The following is a 23,831-nucleotide window of genomic DNA, read 5'->3' as shown; positions in this document are numbered from 1 at the left end:
TATTTTGGGCTAGTTTTAACTTCTGGAACAGTCATGCCTTGCCCAACTCTATATCTGAACCAACACCTTGTGATAAATGAAAACCTCTTAGAAGCTATTAACTTAGTAGAACACTAACTTCTACCAACCCAAGAGCTAAGAATGTCGTGAGATAGTATCTTGAGTCTATAAAATGGCTCGCCTGCCCCACATCCTTGCATCCTCATCTCTGGCGTACCAACCAATGTATTTTAAATGTGCCTCGAGTTGTGACTTTCTTCGTTCTGTAAGATGAGAGCTGCGGTTTGTTACATCGACAACACTTTGCATGAACCCAAAGCCCACAGTAAAGTATGAGAGGATGTTTTTAAAATGACATAAGACTTTCCTGCATTTTTTTTTCTAAAGTAGCCATTGAGATGGGGGGGGGTTAACTCTCACTCACTACAGGAACACAGATTGTGGTGACAGGATTTTTGTGGTGACAAGCTTTTTCTCCACCCTCCACCCACCGACACTTCAAAGTAGCCTAAGCGGGGAGCAATGATCCCATCTACCCAGATGCAGAGGGTGTTTCTTTGTTAGAGAATCATACAGCTCAGCTTGCATGAAAATGATTCAGCAACTTAAGGCTGTAATTACAGTGTTCTGTCAATTAGTTTACCCCTGTCACCTCTGCTTCAAGGGGCGGAGCCTGGGTTGCGACCAGGCAATTGTAGACAGTTTAACCCTTAAGTAGACTGAAATAAAACAATTCTATCAAGAAGAGCTAGGTAAAAGAAGTGTTGCCTTTAGAATGCGTGAGGTAATTACAGACACACACAAAGAGTACGGCCATCATCGGCCTCTGTATCCGCCTGCTCTTGGAATCAACTGCTCAGGTACCATGGTGCTGAACACAAGCCAGCCCAAAGAATGGCTCCATTATGAAGCCAGAGAAGACAGCAGGGAGAGCCTGTGCTTTGCCTCCATAAACTTAATCTTCACACTTACCTGATATTACATCCCCCCATTTGACACCTTAGGGAGCCAAACCTTAGCAAAGTCTAAAACTTTGCCAGAATCCCAAGGCTAGTATGAAGTCCTGTGCCCATCAAATGCCAACACGTTATTCTATGTTGAATGGAAAAAAAAAACACACAAAAAAAAAAACCAAAAGAAAGGCCATGACTGCTCCTGGGTATGGTGCCTTTGAGAGTTTACTGTAGATAAAAGGGGGAACATAGTCAGAGGCAGGGGCAGCTGGCAGAGTCCACAGTGGACATGACCCTCAGTCAAGTGAGGAGAGGGAAGAAGGGAAGGGAAAGAGGATGAGAGGAGCCAGGTGCAGGCTGGAGGGTTCAGGGTAGAGGATGGGGCATGTCACCCATACCCTGTAACAGGCAGGGACTGAGGGATGCTGGGAGAATCTGGAGGCCTGGTCCATTTAGATATGTTGAATAGTCACCACAGCCATTTGTCCTAAGGCTTGAGACTTACTATACATAATACTGGAAAGTTATTATTTTTTTTGTTTCTAAGAGAGAGTCTCACTATCAAGCTCTGGCTGGCCTGGAACTCACTATGTAGACCAGACTGGCTTTGAACTCACAAGACATTTGCCTCCTGAGTGCTGGACTAAAAGGCAGGCGCCATCATGCCCAGCCAGAAAGATTTTTTTGAACAGTTTAGTTATTTATTATTCACATGAATGTATGTAAGCCGGCATGTGTTTATGTGTACCACGTCCATGCAGCGCTTGTGGAAGGCAGGAGAGGGTGTTGGGTTCCCTGGGACTGGAGTTATAGATGGTTGTGAGCACCTGATGTGGGTGCTGGGAACTGAACCCAGGTCCTCTGCATGAACAGCATCTGCTTTTTAACCATTGAGCTATCTCTCCAGCCCCCAATTGGAAAACTGTTAGAAGATGAAAATTACTTCCTCTCTCTAGAAAAATATTCACAGCTGGCCAGTAACAGGTGCTCACCAGCAGATGAAGAAACACTCTGCTCAGCAGGGATGAAAACACTCCCTGTTTTCCTAAGCCTGGACAGCAGAACTGGGCAGCTCACTGTTTATGCACCGCATGTGAATACAAACAGGAGGGAAAGGCTTAGAGTCTGTGCACCTCAGGTCTGACTTTTCCAGCAACAAGAACAGTGCCCGCCCAAAAGCTGCGTTCATGAGAATTCTACCTGTAAATGACTTGGGAGGCCAGATCATGGAAACAGCCCAAGTGTCCCTCAGTTGAAGAATGGACAAAGAAACGGTGGTACATTTACACTATGGAATACTACTCAGCTATTATAGGCAAGGAATTCCTGAAATTTGTGGACAGATGGATTGAACCAGAAATGATTATAATGAATGAGTTAACCCAGAAGCAGAAAGAGTCAAATGGTACATACCCACCTATATCTGGACACTAGCCCAAGGGGCATGTCCCAAGAAGCTGATTTCATTTTAAAATTATTTCTTTAATATTTTTACTTTAAAATTTAATTATATCATTTCCCCCTTTCTTCTGCACCTTCTCATATACCTCCCATTGCTCTCTTTCAATTTCATGGCTTCTTAGGTTATGCATGCTAGTAACATTATACAGACTGAGCAGGATATGTTTAAGACTATATATGCATATACACACATTTATGAATATAACATTTTTTCTTTTTTCCTGTTTTATAACTATTTTTGACTCTTTCTTTTTTAATATTTTATTAATTTATTCATATTACATCTCAATTCTTAGCCCATCCTTTGTATCCTCCCATTTCTCCCTCCCTCCTGCTTTCCCCCTACTCCCCTCCCCTATGTCTGTGACTGAGAGGGACTTCTTGCCTCTGTACTTTGGCCTCCCAAATTTCATACACATATAGCAAAACCTAGGAGTTTATTCTAGGAGATCAAAATTTCAGTTTTCCAAATTCTATCCTGGGGGAAAATATCCTAGGGAAATAATAAAATAAAGGTAAAACCCGCAAGTGAAGAACGTCTGTTACTCAGAGGAAAAGGAAGGTTTCCATGTTGGTTGATGGCTACAGAAGCTGTTGTTTAAGTCATACTTCAGCCCACGGACAATGTCTGGTACATATTCACTTTATAAAAGACTTGTTTTATTTTTTTATTTACATTTATTTGTGTGTGTGTGCATGTGTGGGTGCCCTCTGAGGCCAGAAGAGGACATTCAATCCTCTGGAGCTGGAGTTACAGCTCCCACATGGAATTAAGCTGCCCCATGCAGGTATAGAAACTGAGCTCCTGTGCAGGAGCGCTGACAGCTGAGCCACCTCTCTGCTCACTCACCTCACACACAAACTGCTATAGTCTACTTTCTGCTCCACTTCTGCATATTTATTTTCTGTCCTTCTCTGTCCCCATTTCCAACAAGCAGCCATTCATGACCATAAATTCCTTCATCTGCCATATCTTTCCTTAGAATTTCTGTTTTATAAAATTAAAAAAATATGATTTTTTTTAAAAAGCCCTAGTTGGGTGTGGTGGCACACACCTTTGATCCCAGCACTCAGGGAGGCAGAGGGAGGCAGGGAGATCACTGTGAGTTCAAGGCCAGCCTGGTCTACAAAGTGACTCCAGAACAGCCAAGGCTACACAGAGAAACCCTGTCTCAGAAAAACAAAAAACAACCCAAAACAAACCCACCAACCAACCAAATAGCTGTGACTTGACATTGTAAGACAAGGAACCTCCAAGACACCTTTGAGTTTGTGTTCTTGTGTTGGCCATCAACTGGTGAGCAAGAAGCCTACCCTTGGCATAATTCTCCCCCCAGTGAGACTCCCTTGGAGACAATTTTTATTTTCAAGTGGTTATCAATTGAAGATAGCTTCTGGTTTAGGGATGGGGCCTGTGTCTGCTTCTCCTTTCATTTGAGGGAGTCCATCTGGTGTAGACCAGTGCAGGCCCTGGGCATGGCGCCTCGGTCTCTGTGAGTTGTTGTGAGCATTAATCCTGTAGATTTGGGGGCCTTGTTTCCTTGGTGTCCTCCATATACCCACTGCCTTTTATGTTCTTTCTAGCTCCACTTCGGAAGGGTTCTCTGAGCCCTGAGGGGAGAGATTTGATGGAGGTGTTCTGTTTAGGTTGCTCTCTGTGTGTTTGATCCCATCTACTGCAGGAAGACGCTTCTCTGATGATGGCCGAGCAAGGCATCGATCTAAGAGTATAGCAGAATGTCATTAGAAGTAATTTTATTGCTATTTTTGTTTTTAGTTTGTTTTGTTTATAACAGTAGTATTAGGTTTTTATCCTAAGTCCCTGGGCTATCTAGTCTCAAACTCTTGGCTACCTAAGCCGTGTTGGGTATGGGCTCCATCCCATGGAGTGGGCCTTAAGTCAATTAGATACTGATTGGTTATTCCCACAAGCTTTGTGCCGCCATTGCACAAGCATAGCTTGCAGGCAGGACACCATTGTGGATCGGAGGGTTTGTGGCTGAGTTGGTACTTGTGAAGGAGAGATAAACATGTTTTTTTTAAATTTAGGTCACAAGTGGGGGATGAGAAAAAGACTTATGAGAGAGCAGGCGATATTTATCCCCTTAGAAGTTGGACCACCGTGTAGGGGAGATTGGTTGTTAACCAGCTGAAAAACAACCTTGAATAAATTCTGAGAAGAGGTATAAATGTGAGCCAAAAGCAAGAGGCAGGGCCTTTGGAGACTTGGGGTAGCTTTGGCTGTTCATCGCTCCACTTTGAGATGCTCCTAGAGAGAGCCTCTCCGGGGAAGGCTTTTGGGCTCTGGATTCTGGCTGAGATTCCAGGTTCTGGTTGCTCCAGGTTCCAGCAGAAGAAATACTGCTGATTATAACTGGAGAATCATTCCACGGAACTGATGTCCTTACTGTATTCTGTAATCTTCTTTTCCTATTGTTTAGGTTAGTCGGGTTATAAGTGAGGTACTCTCGGTAATAAGTTCATAATAAATATATTTGTTAAGAAAATTGAGCCTACATACTTGTATTTCTCCTTTGGTAGCGTGTAAAGTATATTCCTATACTAAAGTGAGCACACAGGGGTGAAGACTGTACATAGGCATACATATATATTCATATTCATGAATATGTACATAGCTACATATTCAATGTAGGTGTTGTCTTCAGCAATGGGGGCTTATTTGTGAAGAGCAACCATCAAGTCTTGGCAACAGCCTGAATTGTTTGGGGATTCCCATGGGACCCCGCTGGCCAACAACTCAGTGAGATATAAGCCAATCCTGGTACTGGCAGCTTCATTTGGTGACAAGACATATCCAGATGGAGCTCTGTCTCCCCTCTTATTTGGTGACTTCATTTATATAGCCTTCATGTATGTACATTTCTGTGAATTGTCTACTGTGTTAGGTTTTCATTCTACCCCTCAACTGGCCCTGAATTTTAGCTGCCTCTCCCATATTCCCTCCCTTGCCCCTGTTAGGTCTCAAAGAAGCCCCCAGACAAATGGCTGAGGTGCCTGTTTAACATGGCAGAGCAAACACTGCCAGCCAGGTTCTTCACTGGCCTTCCGCCAAATGCCCTTCTCTATACATTGCAGCTATTGTAGTTCAAGAATTGCCACACAAACCACTCGAGGACCAATCTCAGTGAGATAGTGATGGTTTATTGAATGAACTCCCCGCAAGACAAGGCTGATTGCAATCAGGGCCACAGAAAGAACTTGGGAGCCTAACTGACCCTGGGCCTGTTTCTAAGGCAGGCCTTTAATAAAAACTGTAACCAGATAACAACCAGGTGGGAAGCAAGGCAGAGGGCAGCATTACCTCATTTTAACTAGCTAAATACAAGAAGAATAGATTTTTTTTTTCTAAATACATTGTATCCAGGTAGCTAGACAAAGCATTTTAAGCTGATAGGCTAGGATATAGGCTTGGGGACATTCCAGTTCCCCATTGTTCCAGAGAAAGGTACATAGCAGGTTAAGTAGAACACCTATTAGTAATTCAAGCAGAACGCTCAACAAGTATTGAATTGTAAGTAAAAGGCTATGCAAGCTCCCAACCAGATAGAACCTCAGAACCTCACCTTGTGATCAAAATGGAAACTTAAAAACAAAATGGCTCCTGTTATGTAGAGAGCTACACTTATGCTAAGAGCTAAAGTAGGTCTCAAAGGAGAGGTGATAGCCTTTAAACAGGTTACAACACCAGCCATCTTGGCTACTTTGTCTCTGTCTCTTGGTGCTCTTGGCTGCTGCTGTTGCCTGACCTCCTGGCTTCTGGCTCTCTCCTTTCCCGTCCCTCTGTCAGTCTGCAGGTCATATTCAGTCCAGACCATTCCAGATGCCTGTGTTCTTCCTTATATTTTGTAATAAAATTCAGGAGCAGTCATGTCTTCCTTTTATTTCATGTTTTCATTCAGTCCTACACTTCCCTCCTCTTTCCCACTTGATCGTCCCATTCCACCCCCTCGTCAATCCATAATTATCTATTCTATATCCATTTCCTAGAGAGATCTAAGTGCCCCACCACTACCACCAGTCCCTCACTGTATACCTAGGCCCTATCGTTTTATGGATTGTAGCGCAGTTATCAATGATGTAATAGTTAAAATCCATATATAAGTGAGTATATACCATATCTGTCTTTTTAGGTCTGGGTTACCTCACGTGGGATGATTTTTTTTCCTGGTTCCATCATTTTACCTGTGAGTTGTTTTCTTCTTCTTCTTCTTCTTCTTCTTCTTCTTCTTCTTCTTCTTCTTCTTCTTCTTCTTGTTCTTCTTCTTGTTGTTCTTGTTCTTCTTCTTCTTCTTCTTCTTCTTCCTCCTCCTCCTCTTCCTTCTTCCCTTTCTTTCTTTCTTCTTTTCTTCTTTTTCTTCTTCTTCTTCTCCACAGAGTAATATCTAATTGTATAACTATACCAGATCCATTCCATTCTTCTATTGAGGGCCATCTAGATTGTTTCCAATTTCTAGCTGCTATGAATACAGCAGCAATAAACGTGGCCAAGCAAGTGGCTCTGTGGTAGGATGAAGAGTCCTTTAGGAATATGCCCCAGAGTGCTATAGCTGGATCTTGAGGTAAGATCAATTCCCTGCCTCCTGAGCAATGACCACACTCATTTCCATAGTGGCGGTACAAGTTTGCAGTCCCACCATCAATGAAGAAGTGTTCATTTTCCCTCCACATCCTCACCAGTATGGGTTGTCATGCAGTCTTAGCCATTGATCTTAGCCATTCTGATAGGTATAAGATGGAATCTCAAAGTGGTTTTGATTTGAATTTCTCTGCTGAAAAGGATATTGAATGTTTCACTAAGTATTTCTCAGCCATTTGTGTTTCCTCTTTTGAGAATTCTCTGTTAAGATAGGCATCCTGTTTTTTTATTGGGTTATTTGTTTTCTTGATATCTAGTTTTTTGTTTTTGTTTTTTTAAGTTCTTTGTATATCTTGGATATTAGCCCTCTATCAGATGTATAGTTGGTTAAGGAAAAAAAAAAATCTTTCCCTGATCCCCAGGCTGCCATTTTGAATGACGGTGTCCTTTTCAGTTTCATATGGTTCCTTTTATTAATTGCTGATAAGAGCCTGTGCTACCAGTGTTCTATTCCAGGTGTTGTCTCCTGTGCCAATGTGTCAAGACTTTGCCTTCTATCAGGTTCACTGTATCTGGTTTTATGTTGAGGGATTGGAGCCATTTGGAATTGAGTTTTGTGCGGGGTGGTAAGTATGGGTCTATTTGAATTCTTCTATATGCAGCCATCCAGTCAGGCCAGCATCATCTGTTGAAGAAGCTGTCTTTTTTCCCAGTGTGTATTTCTGGCTTCTTTATTAAAAAAAAAAAAAAAATCAGGTATCAGTAGGAGTAGATTTACTTATTTATCTATTTATTTTTGTTTTTTAGAGACACAGAGTTTTTCTGTGTAGCCTTGGCTGGCCTCAAACTCTCAGCAATCTGCTTGCCTCTGCCTCCCTGAGTGCTGAGATTAAAGGCGTGTGCTACCATGCCTAGCTGGAATGTAGATTTATATCTGACTCTTCAATTAAATTCCATTGATCAATGTGCCAATTTTTGTGGCAATACCATGCTATTTTTATTACTATAGCTCTGTAGTACAATTTGAGATTCAGAGATCTTTGATTTTCTGCATTTCTTTTATTATTCAGGAGTGTTTTAGCTACTCTGGGAGTTTTGTGTTTCCATAGGAAGCTGAAGATTGTCCTTTCAATTTCTGTGGAAAACTGCTTTAGAAGTTTAATGGGGTGGCATTGAATCTGTAGATTGCTTTTGTAGGATGGTCATTTTTTTCTATATTAATCCTACCAATTGATGAGCATGGAAGATCTTCCTATCTTCTGATATCTTATTCAATTTCTTTCTTTTGTTTTGTTTTGTTTTTATACAAGTCTTTCACTTGCTTGGTTGAAGTCACAAAGATATATTATTTGAGGCTATTGTGAAAGGTGGTGTTTCATTGATTTTTTTTTTCACTCCACTTGCTGTTTTTATGTAGGAGGGCTACCAATTTTTGTGAGTTAATTTTGTACCCAGCTACTTTGCAGAAAATGTTTACCGGCTGTAGGAGTTTCCTGGTGAAGGTTTTAGAGTCACTTATGTATAAAATCATATCATTTACAAATATACTTTAACTTTTTCCTTTCCAATTTGTATCCCATTGTTCTTCTTTAATTGTATTATTGCTTTAAGATAAAATGTAATTACTACATTGACTAACTATAGATAGAGTGGACACCTTGTCTTGTTCCTGATTGTAGTGGAACTGCTTTGAGTTTCTCTCATTTAAGTTGATGTTGGCTATGGGATTGCTGTAAACTGCTTTTTTATGTTGAGCTATACCCCCTTGTATTCCTTGTTTCTCCAAGACTTTAATCATGAAGAGGTAGTAGATTTTGTGAAAGGCTTTTTCAGCATTAATGAAATAGTTATGTGGTTTATGCCTTTCAGTTTGTTTATATGGTGGATTACATTTATCAATTTATACATGTTGAATGTCCCTGCATTTAAGGGATGATGCCTACTTGATCATGGTCATTGATCTTTTTGATGTGTTCTTGGATTCATTCACTTTATTGAGATTTTTGTATCTATGCTCATAAGGAAAATTGGTCTATAATTTCCTTTCTTTGTTGGGTCTTTATGTGGTTTGGGTATCATGGTAACTGTGACCTCATAAAGCAAATTGGGCAGTGTCCCTTCTGTTTCTATTTTGTGGAATAATTTGAGGATCACTGATGTTACTACTTTGAAAGTTTGGTACAGCTGTGAGCTAAAGCTACTTGGCCCTGGGCTTGTTTTGGTTAGAAGACTTTTAATTACTGTTTCTATCCCACCAGGGGTTATAGGTCTGTTTAACGTACTTATCTGATCTTGATTTAACTTTAGTAAATTATGTGTATTGAGAAAATTATCGATTTATTTTATATTTTTAATTTGGTGGAGTATAGGTTTTTAAAGTAGGTCCTTGTGATTCTCAGAATATCCTTGGTGTCTGTTGTTATGTCCCTCTTTTCATCTCTAATTTTGTTAGTTTGGCTCTTTTCTCTCTGCCTTTTAGTTAATTTGGATAAAGGTTTGCCTGTCTTAATAGTTTTCTCTTTTTTTCATTAAGTATTTGTATTACTTTCTTTTGTTTGTTTGTTTCTATTTTATTGATTTCAGCCCTAAGTTTGATTATTTCTTGCCATCTGTTCCTTTTGGGTGTAATTTCAATTTCTTCGTTTTGTTCCAAGGCTTTCATGTGCTCTTAAATTACTAGTATGATATCGCTAGGCACTTAATGCTATGAACTTGTCCCTCAGAATTACCTTCACTGTGTCCCATAAGTTTGGGTATGGTGTGTATGTGTTTGGGGGGGGGGGCTCCCTGAAGGCATCATACAGGGAATCCAACCCCGAGAAGAGTTAAGACTGAAAACCCCATGCAGATTGACTTCAGGGAGTCTAATGCCAGGTGGTTCGTTGTCAGCATATTTAAACCAGTACAATTTGGGAAAAGATCTCCAGGAAACAATCAGTCCGATCAATCCAATTCCAGGAGCACAATAAAGCTTAAGGTGTGACCTCACAGAACTTCTTTTACACAATACATGTGACCATGAGGGTGGGTTCTACAGCTAAAAGGTCTAAAATAGAATGTGGTCTCTGACCGATAGCATAGAGGCCAGCAGGCTATAAAGTTCATGTGACATCGCCCCTAAGGCTGGGTAATGGTCTAGGGAGGGAAGGGTCTGGGATAAATCATGCTGGGTACTTTGGGTGAGGTCTGCCTCTCTAGCAAGTGGTGCAGTGAGGTAGTTGTGTCTCCACAGACAGCAAAAAGGCCATCAGGTCATTAACCAAATCCTTTCTCAGCTCTCCAGTGGAACCAGGTATTTGGTTTTATCTCCTTTAGTGCTTCTCTGTGAGTACCGGGACCTCTGTGCCCCCAGCAGTTGTTTATTTGTTTTCATTCAATTCTATCAAGTTTTAAATTTCTTAATTTCTGTCTTGACCACTTTTCCTTGAGTAGGGAGTTGTCCAGTGTCTGTGAGTTTGTAAGCTTTTGGTTGTTTCTGATATTGTTGATGTCCAGCTTTAATCTGTGGTGGTCAGACAGGATGCAAGGAGTCAGCTCAACTTTCTTCTGTCTGTTGAGACTCGCTTGTTTCTGAACACGAGGTACTGAGAAGAGAGCATATTCTTTTGTGTTTGGGTAAAATGCTCTTTAGCTATCTGTTTGGTCCATTTGGTTTAAAAGATCAGTTGGCTCCATCATTTTTCTGTTTAGTTTTTGTCTGGATGGCCTGTCTATTGATGAAAGTGGGGTATTGAAGCCTCCCACTGTCAGTGTGGGAGGGCAGACATGTGACTGAAGCTGTAATACTGTTTCTTTTATGAAGTTGGTGTGCCCATGTGTTTATTGCACAGATGTTAAGATTTGCAATATCCTCTTGGTGGATCTTTCCTTTGATGAGTATACAGTGTTCTTTCTTATCTCTTCTGATTAGCTTTGGTTTAAAGTCTATCTTGTCTCATATTAAAATGCTACACCAGCTTGCTTCTAAGGTCCACTTGCTTGCATTATATTTTTCTATCCTTTTATGCTGAGGTGATATCTATCCTTGATGTTAAAGTGAGTCTCTAGGATGCGGCAGAAAGATGGATCCTGTTTTTCATCTTATCTGTTAGTCTGTGACTTTTTAATTGGGAAATTGGGACCATTGATGTTGACAGATATCAATGAGAAGTCTTTGTTGATTCCTATTGTTTTGTTCTCGTGGTGATGGTGGTAGCGGTGCGTGTGTGTGTGTGTGTGTGTGTGTGTGCGCGTGTGTGTGTGTGTGTGTGTGTGTGTGTGTGTGTGTGTGCTCTCTTCTGATTTGCTGGTCTGCAATTATTTTTTCCTTTTGTTTTCTTGAGTGTGGTTAATCTCTTTAGGTTAAAGTTTTCCTTCCAGCACCTATTGGCCTGGATTTGTAGATAAATATTGTTTAAATTTGGTTTTATCATGTAATTTTTTGTTTTCTCCATTTATGGTGATCGAAAGTTTTGCTGGGTAGAGTAGTCCGGGCTGCTTTCTGTGGTCTCTTACAGTCTGTAGAACATTTACCCATGCTCTTCTGGATTTTAGAGTCTCAACTGAGAAGTTGAGAGTTATTCTAATAGGTCTGCTTTCATATGCTACTTGGTCTTTTTCCCTTGGAGCTTTTAAGATAGTTTCTTTGTTCAGCATATTTAGTATCTTGATCATTATGTGCCCAGGGGAGTTTCTTTTCTGGTCCAGTCACTTTGGTATTCTAAATGCTTCTTGTACCTCAATAGCTATCTCCTTCTTTAGGCTAGGGAAATTTTTCTTCTGTGGTTTTGTTGAAGCAATTTTCTGTATCTTTGACCCGGATTTCTTCTCCTTCCTCTGTTCCTATTATCTTTAGATTTGGTCTTTTCAAGTGTCCCAGATTTTTATGGATGTTTGTGCCATGATTTTTTTTTTTTTTTTTTTTTTAGATTTAACCTTTTTTTTTTTTTTTTTGATGGGAGCAGTGGGGGTGGGTGGGTGGGTGGAGGGAGGGTTAATGCGTTTCTTCTATCTTGTCTTCAGTGGCTGAGATTCTCTCTTCTATCTCTTGTATTCTGTTGGCAAGCATTCCAGATTTCCCTCAGGTCAGGTTTTCTTTATTGATTCTGTTTCCACTTTCAGGTCTTGAACTGTTCTGTTCATTTCCTTCTACTTCTTGTTTGTGTTTTCATAGATTTCTTCAAGGGAACGTATTCATTTCCCCTTTAAGGACTTCTATTATATCCATAGAGGTTATTTTAAAGCCTTTTTCCTATGCTTCAGCTATGATGTAATTCCCAGGGCCTGCTGTGGTAGGGCTGCTGGGCTCTAGTGGAGAAATATTGTCCTGACTGTTATTGACTGTGTTTTCTCCCTGGCATCCAAGCATCCAGGTTTGGGAAGATTGTAAATCTGGGTGCTGATTGTCTTTGTTGGGTGGGTGTTCTGTTCCTTGGTTTCTACTGCCCTCTCTGGCTTCTAAGAGGGTGTGGTGGCTCTGTGCTTCCTGGTAGGGAATTTTTCTGGGGTCATGCTAGGTTTGGCCACTGGGATAAAATGTGTTTCTGTGTGTTGGGAGCTGACAGGAATGAGGACGGGCTTGGAGGAGGACCTGAGGGAGACCCACAGGAGGGAGGGAAGGCCTGTGTCCCACCAGGGTCTGCTTGGTCCCCTGGGAATGGAGGCAGGGTGTGAGGAGAGGCCTCAGGGTGTAGTCTGATACAAAGCTGGGGATGAAACTGGGGTGAGCTGGGGGGGTGGATATGAAGGAAAGGAGAGAGAGTGAAGATCTGAGGCTTGACTCCCTGCTTTGCTGGCCTACTTGCTTCTCGGGGAGGCTTGGCCTGGCAGGTTCCCCTGGGAACGCCTGCTGGAGCTGGGGGCTGGGATACCAGGATGGTTGGGATGGAAGGTTGGCGGAGAAGATTGGCATCAGCAGCAGGAAATGGGGGCAGAGAGGAAGGGTGGTTGACGCAGGTGGTCTGCTACGGGGTTGGGGGTGGGACTGGGGGACTGGATACAGAGGAGAAGGGGGAGGGGTAAAGATCTCCAGCTAGCCTCCCGGTTTCCTGGACAGCGCCACCTGTGGGTGCGGAGGGGAAGCTGCTAGAATTGGGGACTGGGATAAAGGGATGAGTGTGTGGGAGCGGGGCGGGTTGGAGGGGAAGATTTGAGTGATCCACTAGAGCTGGGGGAAGGAGGAAGGGGGAGGCTGCAGCAGGTGGTCTTCTACAGTGCTGGGGTGAGACTTGGGGGGTAAATTAAGAGGAGAGAAGAGGTAAAGATTTGTAATTAGTCTACCTGTTTCTCTGGCCAGTGTGGTTTCCAGGGGAATCAAACTCCTATATTCTTGAATCAGTCTCTCTCTCTCTCTCTCTCTCTCTCTCTCTCTCTCTCTCTCTCTCTCTCTCTCTCTCTCAATATTTATTTACTTTTTATGTATGCAGTTGTTCTGTCTGCATGTACACCTGCATGCCAGGAGAAGGAATAAGATCCCAGTATAGATGGTTGCAAGCCACCATGTGGTTTCTGGGAATTGAACTCAAGACTTCTAGAAGAGCAGACACTACTCTTAACTACTGAACCATCTCTCCTCATTCCTTTTTGAATTTAAGAAATGCTCAGAAAACTCAACAGGTAAAAAACATTAAACAAGCAAACAAAATCCCTGAAGGAAGCTCAAAAAATTTCAGTCCTTTATTTGGACAAAGAATTTCCCCTTCAAACCCCTGTGGTTTTTGTTTGACAAATGCTTCCTCCGAGGAGAAAATTTCCTAACTTGCCTGTTTTTAGAAACCGAAGACTATAGAGAAAGCTCAGAAAACCTGGACTATCAAAGAGAACTTCTAAGTGCTATCTCTTTAGCCCAGATTAGCAACTACTTTGAGCAAGTTATGACAGTGGCGCCCTGGATGGGGTCAGCCTCTCATCCTCTTTGTTCTCCTGATTCATTAAACAGAATTCTCAAGTCTATTGCTCAGTGCTCTCCCCGAGAAATAGACAACCAAACTCACCGGCCGCCCCTCAACAAAAAACCACATTTCCTCTACCTAAACCAGAACTCATTAGGCTGCCCAGTGCATCACTATCAAAATGGATTCATTGTACCACCTTGTCTTTAGGGAGAGGGAATTGAGAGCCAGTGAGATGGCATACTCCGTCTCATACATCTGTTCATCCAGATGTGCACGCACAGCACACAAAACACTGAAGAATCCGTGTGGATGTGCAGTGTTTCCAACCACAGGCCCCAAAAACGTCCTCCAATAATACGTACACTCCACAAAGTGGTGTCTTCGCACCTTCCTAACTCAGTCTCTCTCCCTCTTCATGTCGGAATCCTGCCCATTTCCCAAAGCCCAAATCAACTGCTAAGTAAGACTCCACTGAGACTCTCTCAGACCCGATGGCCATGCTTACTTACTCATTTTTCCTTATTTCCACATTGTTTCCTTGACTCGGATACTCTAGCTTGTATCCAGCTGTCTTCTGGGATGTGAGTTATTTAAGGGGAAATATGTCTGCTTTTTCTTCTGAATCCAGCCTGTAAGGACACACACACACACACACACACACACACACACACACACACACACACACACACACATACAAACAAATGCTTTAGCTGATCTTTCCAGAAAAGGAATCCCCAAGTGCCAGAAACAAAAGGGAATAAAAGTGATAGAATGATTAAAGAGTAGGGGGAGGTGGAGGAGGAAGAGGATGATGATGATGATGATGATGATGATGATAATAAGAGGAAGAAGAAGAAGAAGAAGAAGAAGAAGAAGAAGAAGAAGAAGAAGAAGAAGAAGAAAAAGGAGCAATGTTAACTTGACGATGGTCAAAGCTGTTGTTGCTGGTTTGCTTGCAAGCAAAGTAGCAGGTCTCTACCAACATTTTCTCACATATTGGCTCTTGTTGATTCTTCTTTCCTCATCTCGAGATGCCACCACACCTGCTTGAACCCTGTCATCCGCAGGCGTCCCCCTTTCACCGTCATATCATACGTGTCCTATTATCTCCCCACCCCTTTCACTGAAGGATTTTCCCTTCTCATGGGCCCCTCTCTAGTTTCCTGCCATCTCCCTATACCCACACCCATATAAAGCACATATCTCAGAAACAGAAACTAAGAGGGACATCTGGGTCACGGTGGGAAACCATCATCGATAGAGCCAGGTCCTCTGTGAAGCCCAGTGTGGTCTGGCCTCAGGGGTCCACCTATTGAGTGATGTTCTGCACTGTGCGTCTACCAGGTCCCTCGGACGCTGCAGTCTCCTCAGGCTAACACAGCTCTTAGGAAAACCAGTGCCTTTGGGCAGGCTGCTTGGCCTGCGAGGCACCGTGCTGTGAGGGCGCACCCTGACACGCATCTTCTCAGAGAGCTGGCGGGAGCAGGGCTTCACTCAACCGGACTGCGACTGCGCTGCCAGGCCTATCTATGCTCGCCTCAACCTTGGGCTGTTGGTCAAACAGGACAGCTCCACTCTCCATATCCGATAGCAGGAGCCACGACGCATGCCAGCGATGCCCCTGCATACGGATCCTATCTGCAGAAGGGCACCGGGCTTGGCTCTGAAAATGTAAGGCTCAGCTCTAGCAGAAGAAGGAGGACGAGCCAGAGATGATTGACAGTTTTGACACTGAACGATAGAAACAGTGTTGGACCAAACCCGAGAAGTTTGGCAGTTACACCAGAGGCGTTTTGTAAGGATGGAGGGGCATCTGTCTGTAAACCATACAATTTTCAAACCAAGAGCTACACAGGAGAGAGAACATGTACTGCTTGTCCTTCCGAGCTGGGATTAACTCACTTAAAAAAATAATATTTTCAAGTTTCATCTATTTTACTGCAAATTGCATAATGCCATTTTTCATTAAGACTGCATAAAAATTCCATTGTGTATAAGTAGCACACCTTCATTACCTATTCATCTGTCGATAGACATCTGGGGTGATTCTATTTTCTTGATATTGTGAACTCAGTAGAAATAACATAGGGGGTCGCCATGAGGACAAAGATGGAGCAAGGGTGGCCAGGGGGAGACGTGATATAAAGTAACACGGGGCACATGGCTGGGAAGTAGCCAGGCTAGTATAGACAGGTTAGAATAGATCATTATCTGCCCAGCTGTAGTGCTTTAAGGCTTATTAATAAATCTAATAGGCCTCTGTGTCATTATTTAGGAGCTAGAATGGGTAACAGAAAAAAAATTATTTCTACATATGTGTGTACTAAGAAGTTCTTTTGCTACAGTGAAAACTGAGGCTTGCTACCAGAAGCAGGAGAGAGATGTGAGACCCTCATCACCGTGACAAAGTAACCTGGCAGAGATAATGTAAGGGAGAGAAGATGCCCGATCTATGACTCCTTGGTCTCCTGTGTTTGGACAGAGCATCATCATGGGGCGGAAGGTGCAGCACAGGTGTCTGTACTTCTTGGCGGATCAGTAGAGTATGAGTCAGAAGCTGGTGGTTAGGTAGAACATTCCCCACGGGCCTGCTTCCCCAAATTAGGCCACACCTCCTAAGGTTTCCATAGCCTCCCCAAATCAGGCCACCACCTCAAAGAATAACCCCGTAGTGGACATTTTCTATTTGAGCCATGACACTCTGAGCCTAACTGATAAGGTGAATGAGTGCATTGAAAGTTGCAGGATGAATAAGACATTTATGTAAGTTACAGCTTGCCTTCCTACAAAGCAGGTGTGCTGGTTAGTTTTACGTCAACTTGACACAAGCTAGAGTTATCCGAAAGGAGGGAACCTCAACTGAGAAAATGCCTCTATAAGATCTGGCTGTAGAGCATTTTCTTAATTAGTGATGATGGGGGAAGGCCCAGCCCATTGTGGGTGGAGCCATCCCTGGCCTGGTGGTCCTGGGTTCTGTAAGAAAGCAGACCCATAAGCTAGAAAGCTGTGCCCTTCCATGGCCTCTGCATCAGCTCCTACCTCCAGGTTCCTGTTCTGCTTAGTTCCTGCCCTCACTGCCTTTGAAGATGGACAGTTATATGGAACAGTGAGTGAAATAATCCCTTCCCACCCAGACTTGCTTTTCGTCATGGCGTTTGATCACAGCAGTAGTCAACCCTCTGTTGACTACAGAGAAATTGCATGATGGGTACCCTTTAAATCTGGTGACGAGACCAATTGAAGTTGAGCCTCAAAAGCCCATTATAAGAAGAGGGCAGCATCGTCTCTGCAGAATCCCTGTCAAATACATGTATCTTAAGCCTAATTCTGAAAAACAAAAACAAAAAACCAACAACAGACATATCCCAAGTTGAAGCGTTCTACAAAAACAATTGTTCTGTACTCTTTCAAAAGTGCTAAGGTCATGAGAGGCTTAAAAAAAAAAATGCCAAGGTCATATTCTAGCCTAAGGGTTAAAAAGCGACAGGACCACTAAGTATGGAGCGGGCTCTTCCCTTTAGCAGACGTTAGCAGGACATTTGATAAAATTCCAATGAGTCCTGAAGAATAGATAGTAACAGCTTGTCAGTGCTACTGTCTAGCCTTGATAGTTATAGTTACATTGTGCTGTGTAGGGTAATACGCTTATTTATAGAAAATACATAGTTAATTATTTAGGGATGATGAGTCATATTGGCTACTTATTGCCTTCATTGATTCAGGGGGGAAAAATCTTTATTTCAATTTTGTTCCTTCTCTATCAGTTTGAGCTTATTAGAAAAGAATTTCTGTTGTTGGTTTTTCATATATATATTTGAGATGAGGTCCCATGTAGCTCAGGCTGGGCTACATCAAACCTACTATGTATCAAGGACAACCTTGAACTTTTTTTTTTTTCTTTTTTGAGACAGGGTTTCTCTGTGTAGTCTTAGCTGTCCTGGACTCGCTTTGTAGACCAGGCTGGCCTCGAACTCACAGCGATCCGCCTGCCTCTGCCTCCCGAGTGCTGGGATTAAAGGGGTGCGCCACCACGTCCAACTGACAACTTTGAACTTTTGATCCCCTACCTGTACAGTTTATGGGCACTCGTACCACTACCAATTTATGATGTTGAGGATCACATAGTGGGCAAGCAGTTAGCAACTGAGCGACAAACCCAGCTAGAAAAAAAATTTTTTTTTAAAGCAACAAAACTCAGGATAAAAATAGTTTTGAGCATGCTGGATAGGATTAAAACCAAGCTAAGATATAAGAAAAATATCCTCAGATGACTGATAACATTTGTGATTTAATTTGAGTTTCAAGAGTGTGGTGGTTTGAATAAGAAATATGTTTCTCACAGTCTGAGGCCTGGGAACGCTTGGCCTCTAGTTGGGAGCACTGTCTGGGGGGGCTTCGGAGGTGTGGCCTTGATGGAGGAAGGTGTGCTGCTGGAGTGGGTGCTCAGAGCAGAAAGCTTTGCCTTGTGTCCAGCTGGCTTTCTGCTTCCAGCTTGCAGTTCAAGATGTTAGCTCTCTGCTTCCTTCTCCTGCCGCTGTTGTGGGCTGTAACCCTTTGGGACCAAAAGCCAAAATAAGTCCTTTCTTGTATAAATTGCCCTGGTCATGGAGTTTTATCACAGCAGCAGACAAGTAATTAATACAAAGGGGCTTTGTTTTATGTAATCATTTGATTGTGTGTGTGTGTGTGTGTGTGTGTGTGTGTGTGTGTGTGTGTTTAAAAAATCACCAGCAACCTTGTTAGTAACCCCTTCTGACTGTCACAATGGACTTTTTTTTTTATTAGATATGGATGAATTCCTCCCTCCCTCCTTCCCTTCCTTTTTTCCTGCCCTGACCCTGTCCTTCCTTCCTTTTCTTTTCTTTTTTATTTGTGGTGCTGGGGACTAAACCCAGAGTCTTGTCCACACTAGGTAAGCCTGTATCATGAGCTGCATCCTTGTTGATGCTAGGTAAGCCTGTATCATCCTGAGCTGCATCCTTGTCCATGCTAGGTAAGCCTCTACCATGAGCTGCATCCTTGGCCCCCAAACTTTGTGAACCGTCCATCTGAAACTCTGGACACTGGGTCCTAGACTGAGAGATCTGTAAGTGGATCAACATGTTTTCACTGAAAAACTTCCCCTTTAGCAAACAGTTTTATTCTGCTAATGAAGCCCAAGTTGGGGTAAAATTTGTGCTTTAGGGGTTCTGTAACCATATTAGAAAAATAGAAGACACATCTAACCTTATCTATTCAAACAATAGGTCTAATATCAAAGCTTAGACATTGCTTGAGTTAAGATTAAAATATAAGATGATTGCATGTAGAAATGTTACCAAGGCATTTTTCTGTGGGCTTCCCTATAGCATTCTAAGTTACTGTAAGAATTTCTCACTGGGCTGCAGAGATGTCTCAGCAGTTAAGGGCACTGGCTGCTCCTGCTGAGGATCTATGCTTGATTCTCAGCACCCACAAGGCAGCTCACAACTGTCTGTAACTCCAGTTCTGGGGATCCAATGCCATCTTCTAACCTTCCTGGGCATCAAGCATGCAGGTGGTGTACATGCAGATATATAGGCAAGGCACTCATAAAATAAAAGGAGTGAGTCTAACTTTACAAGACTAGTAAGAGAGATGGGGGAGGGAGGGAGGGAAGGAGGGAGAGACAGACACACAGACAGACAGACAGACACACACACACACACACACACACACACACACACGAGAGAGAGAGAGAGAGAGAGAGAGAGAGAGAGAGAGAGAGAGAGAGAGGGAGGGAGGGAGAGAGAATGTCTTACATTGCGAAGCAAAGCTGGCAAACCACACAGAGAAGAAGGAAGTAGGAAATTTCTTTGCTATTCATGGGAAAACAACAGAGCTATTCTATTAATGGTGGCTTGTGGTAGCAAGTGTCATTTACATAGCCTGGCTCAGAGTCCCATTAAAGGAATTTAAGAAGGCTGAAGAGATTAAGCAAGCCCTTAACAAGCAAGAAGGGAAAAGAGAGTTACTTTAATGACTTCAACAGACTCCCGTTTTCCACATATCTTATTATGTAGGACCATGGAATAATAATTTTAAAGCCAGAACTTGAACATTTTGAGGCCAGTCATTCTATGCCTAAGTGGGCAAGATGATAAGTCACCTGGGAACAAATTTTCGCTCACACTACATCAGAATTCTCACCATGACTTCATCTATGTTATAGTAAGGTCAGGTGAAACCTTCCCTCTCCCTAACTGCTGCTTCATGCAGAGCCCATATGTTGGGCATCAGGGGTGAGGGAGCATTGCAAGGTACTGAGAGCAAAGGCAGTTGGGACCAAAGAACCTGAAAGGGTGACTCACAGAGTTCTCCTAAAGGGGATGCTAGGCTGGGCTTTTTGTATATTCTTATTTGGTTTATACGCTTTCATTTTTAATTTTATTTTTCACTCCTGGGGATTGAACTGATGGCCTTGTGTATGCCATGTGAGGTTTCTACCACTGAAGTATGCTCCAGTTCTCTTTTTACTTACTAACCTGCCCAGGCTGGCTTTGAACTCTCTTTCACTCAAGTAGCCCTTGACTCCTCTGCCTCAGCTTCATGATTAAGCAGGATTTCAGGTTTTTCCATTAGGCCTGATTTGGTCTGAGCTTTTTTGTTTTGTTTTGTTTTGTTTTTTTGAAACAGGGTTTCTCTATGTAGTCTTAGATGTCCTGACTCGCTTTGTAGACCAGGCTGGCCTCAGACTCACAGCAATCCTCCTGCCTCTGCCTCCCGAGTGCTGGAATTAAAGGCATATGCCACCACATCCGGCATGGACTGAGCTTTTAAACCATGAAACACCCCAGGAGTTCATGTACTTAGCACCAGAGGAAGGGATGTTTTGGAGAACAATAGTATTACATGAAACTGTATTACAGAGAAATACAATTTTATAGTGACCAAACTACAGAGATGAATGCATCAGTTATGCTACTAAGATAAATACAACCAAGGGTTAAGTTTCCCCATTTCTGTGACAAAATACCAGAGTAAACAATGGAAAAGGACAGAAAGGTCATTTTGGCTTGTGATTGTCTGTAGTTGCTTGGCACCACTGTCTTGGCTGAGTTGAGGCCGAACTGCACCGTGAGGAGGAGGTAAGGGGGGACAGCTAGTCACCTCACACTGGGCACAAAGCAAAGACCCTTCTTTTCAAGGGTACATACCCAGGGACCTAGCTTCTGTCCTCTGGGCCCCCACCTCCTGAAGGTTGCATGACCTCCTAATCATGTCACAGGCTCGTAATGAGGCCTTTAAGACATCAGGGGATATTTAAGATCTAAACCGTAACAGCCTCTTTAAATAAATGTTAACTGTCATTGTATATGTATGTGCGTATGCATATATATGCACATATGTGTATGTGGAAAATCTTTCATATATGCGGCAAATCATGATCTATGCGGATAGGGCAATAGAATCATGGGAAATGCGAAGAAAGACTTTTTTTTAAAACTAACTATAACACAGTAAAATGAATGTAGATTTATTAAAGACTACAGAACAAACCTGAATGGTATTGTTATTTCTGTAAGTAAGATAAATGTATTATTTTAAAATTTGGATATTTCAAAAATGGGCAGGAAGTATAGAATATTTAAGCTGAAATAATAAGCTAATTTGCATCATAAGCCTACTATAAATTTTAAAAGCATTCATTTTAAACTCTCAGTTAATGAAGACAGACCACCTTGTGATTAATAGGCTTTGAGAGCCTGAAATGAACATTTTTTAGAGGTAGCTCGGCAAAGCAATTCAGGCTCTGCTGCTTAATATATTTCCTGCCTATAATCTGTTTCTTTACCCAGATCATAACTACTAATTAATCATCATAAAGTCATTATTCTTTAAGTAGTCCCAACACTATCTCAATGAAACACGGACATGAGCAGTCTGTCACCTTCAGCATTTGCACAGACACTAAATGTGCTTCTGAAAAGAGGAAAACACTAAAATTATGATTGGTCTTTAAAACAAGTAATTCTATTTTTTTATTTTAAATAAGGCCCAAACTACAAATGTTACTGGAAACTTGGAGATGTTCATTTGGGCTATCCTATGTTATTGGGGAAATTTTTGAGTCTCCATTTAAGGTTGTGAGTTTTATTAATAAAATAATTTAAAAATGGACTCAGAATGAAGCTATAGGACAATTTTATTAGCATTAAAATTAGAAAAGAAAAAAACATGTCGGATTCAGTCCCTGCTTTCCACATAACTGTGGAGAATGTGCTGTCCATTGGCTACATCAGAGAAGGAGTTTGATGTTTGCTATTGTATTGTCCTTGGTTAGTGCAATAGTTTGAGCACACCCCTGGTCCCTGATGCACTCATCACGATGTTCTTCTTGTAGGTTTCTAGGACCCTCTGGGTCCTTCTACTTCCCCATCTCCTATATTTCTCTTATGTAGAGTCCCAGTAGGATGTCCTCACACCTATCCCAATCTCCTGGTAAGTGATGTGGAGAGCAGGGACTGACTCAGACATGAACTCTGGTGCTCCATATATGGCTATCTCCTCTTGGTGGGGAGGCCTGGTGGCACTCAGAGAAAGAATAAGCAGACTACCAAGATGAGACTTGATAGCCTATGACCACATAGGGGGGGAGGAGGTCCCCCTTGGTCTTAGGCCTATGAGAGGGGAATAGGGTGAAAGTGGGAGGGAGGGAGGAACGGGAGGATCAAGTGATGGGATAGCAATTGAGTTGTAATCTGAATAAATTAATTAAATAAGAAGAAAAGAAAAAACGAAGTGGGCAATCTGTAAATTTCAGCAGGTGCCTGGAGGAGGAGGATGAAAAGAGAGCAAACCATAGCGTGTGTCAGTAACAGGTGTGGGAAAGGTTGAGGGAATAGCTTTAGAGAAAAGGAAAGCCCAGAGTGTCCAGGAAAGCATGCCCACACTCTGCCAAGGAGGGGGGGGGAGAGAGAGAGAGAGAGAGAGAGAGAGAGAGAGAGAGAGAGAGAGAAGGAGAGAGAGGGAGAGAGGGAGAGAGGGAGAGAGAGAGAGAGAGAAGAGAAGAGAGGGAGAGAGGGAGAGAAGAAGAAGAAGAAGAAGGAGAAGGAGAAGGAGAAGGAGAAGGAGAAGGAGAAGGAGAAGAAAGGAAGAGACAAAAAGAAGAAAAAGGAAAAATTAGCCTTTCTGTATAATTCAGAAGAGCAGGCAGGCTTGACAAGCACACAGCTGGGTCTCTGTAACTGTATCTGACATGAACTCTGGTACCCCCAATTTGATCACTTCCCCTTGGTGGGGAGGCCAGGCAGCACACAGAGGAAGGGGAAGCAGGCTATCCAGATGAGAACGGATAGGCTGTGGGCATATGGTGGGGGAGGAGGTCCCCTTCTGTCACAGGCCTAGGGGAGGGGAATAGGGTGGAAGAGGGAGGGAGGGGGGAATGATGGGAAGATACAAATGAGTTGATAACAATTGAGATGTAATCTGAATGAATTACAAAAAAAAAAAAATCAAAGAAAAAAATTTTAAAGTGGCAGGGACTGGGATTCTGGATATGAAATGCAAATTAGTTCCTTAAATGAATAATTACTTTCCCCATCTCTTTTGCATGGCTTAAAGTGAACTGTCCTTTTTGAGGTATGGTGTCTTAGCCAGAATCAACTGGATTAACCTTTATGGTTTTTGTTTATTTGGTTTGTTGGTTTTTTGTTTGTTTTTGTTTTTGCTTTTTGAAACAGGGTTTTTTTTTTCTGTGTAGCTTTGGCTGTCTAAGATGCACTTTGTAGACCAGGCTGGCCTCGAACTCTCAGTGGTCTGCCTGCCTGTTAAAGGTGTGTGTCAGCATGCCCTGTTTAAACCCTTCTGTTTTGTAGAGCTTGGAATGTTTGGTCCCTACCCAGGCCGGAGAAGCAGCTTTCCCTTGATGAGTGGCCACGGAGCCCTGATCAAGGCTACAATGATGTCATCCCTCCATTTCACTTAGGA

At 42.5% G+C, this 23,831-nt stretch overlaps 1 long non-coding RNA gene across 1 annotated transcript in view; it reads left to right on the top strand.

Annotated features, from left to right (window-relative positions):
* Nucleotides 1-22,527, top strand: part of LOC311590315 — a 54,977-nt gene extending 32,450 nt beyond the window's left edge. The window contains exon 4 of the long non-coding RNA XR_014776827.1: nucleotides 22,246-22,527. This is a non-coding gene — a long non-coding RNA (uncharacterized lncRNA). The remainder of the gene's footprint in view (nucleotides 1-22,245) is intronic.
* The last annotated feature ends 1,304 nt before the right edge of the window (nucleotides 22,528-23,831 follow it).

This window comes from Acomys minous, assembly GCF_964271855.1.
Source record: "Acomys minous genome assembly, chromosome: 19".
Lineage (NCBI taxonomy): Eukaryota > Metazoa > Chordata > Mammalia > Rodentia > Muridae > Acomys > Acomys minous.
This window is presented reverse-complemented; position numbering and strand designations above follow the sequence as displayed.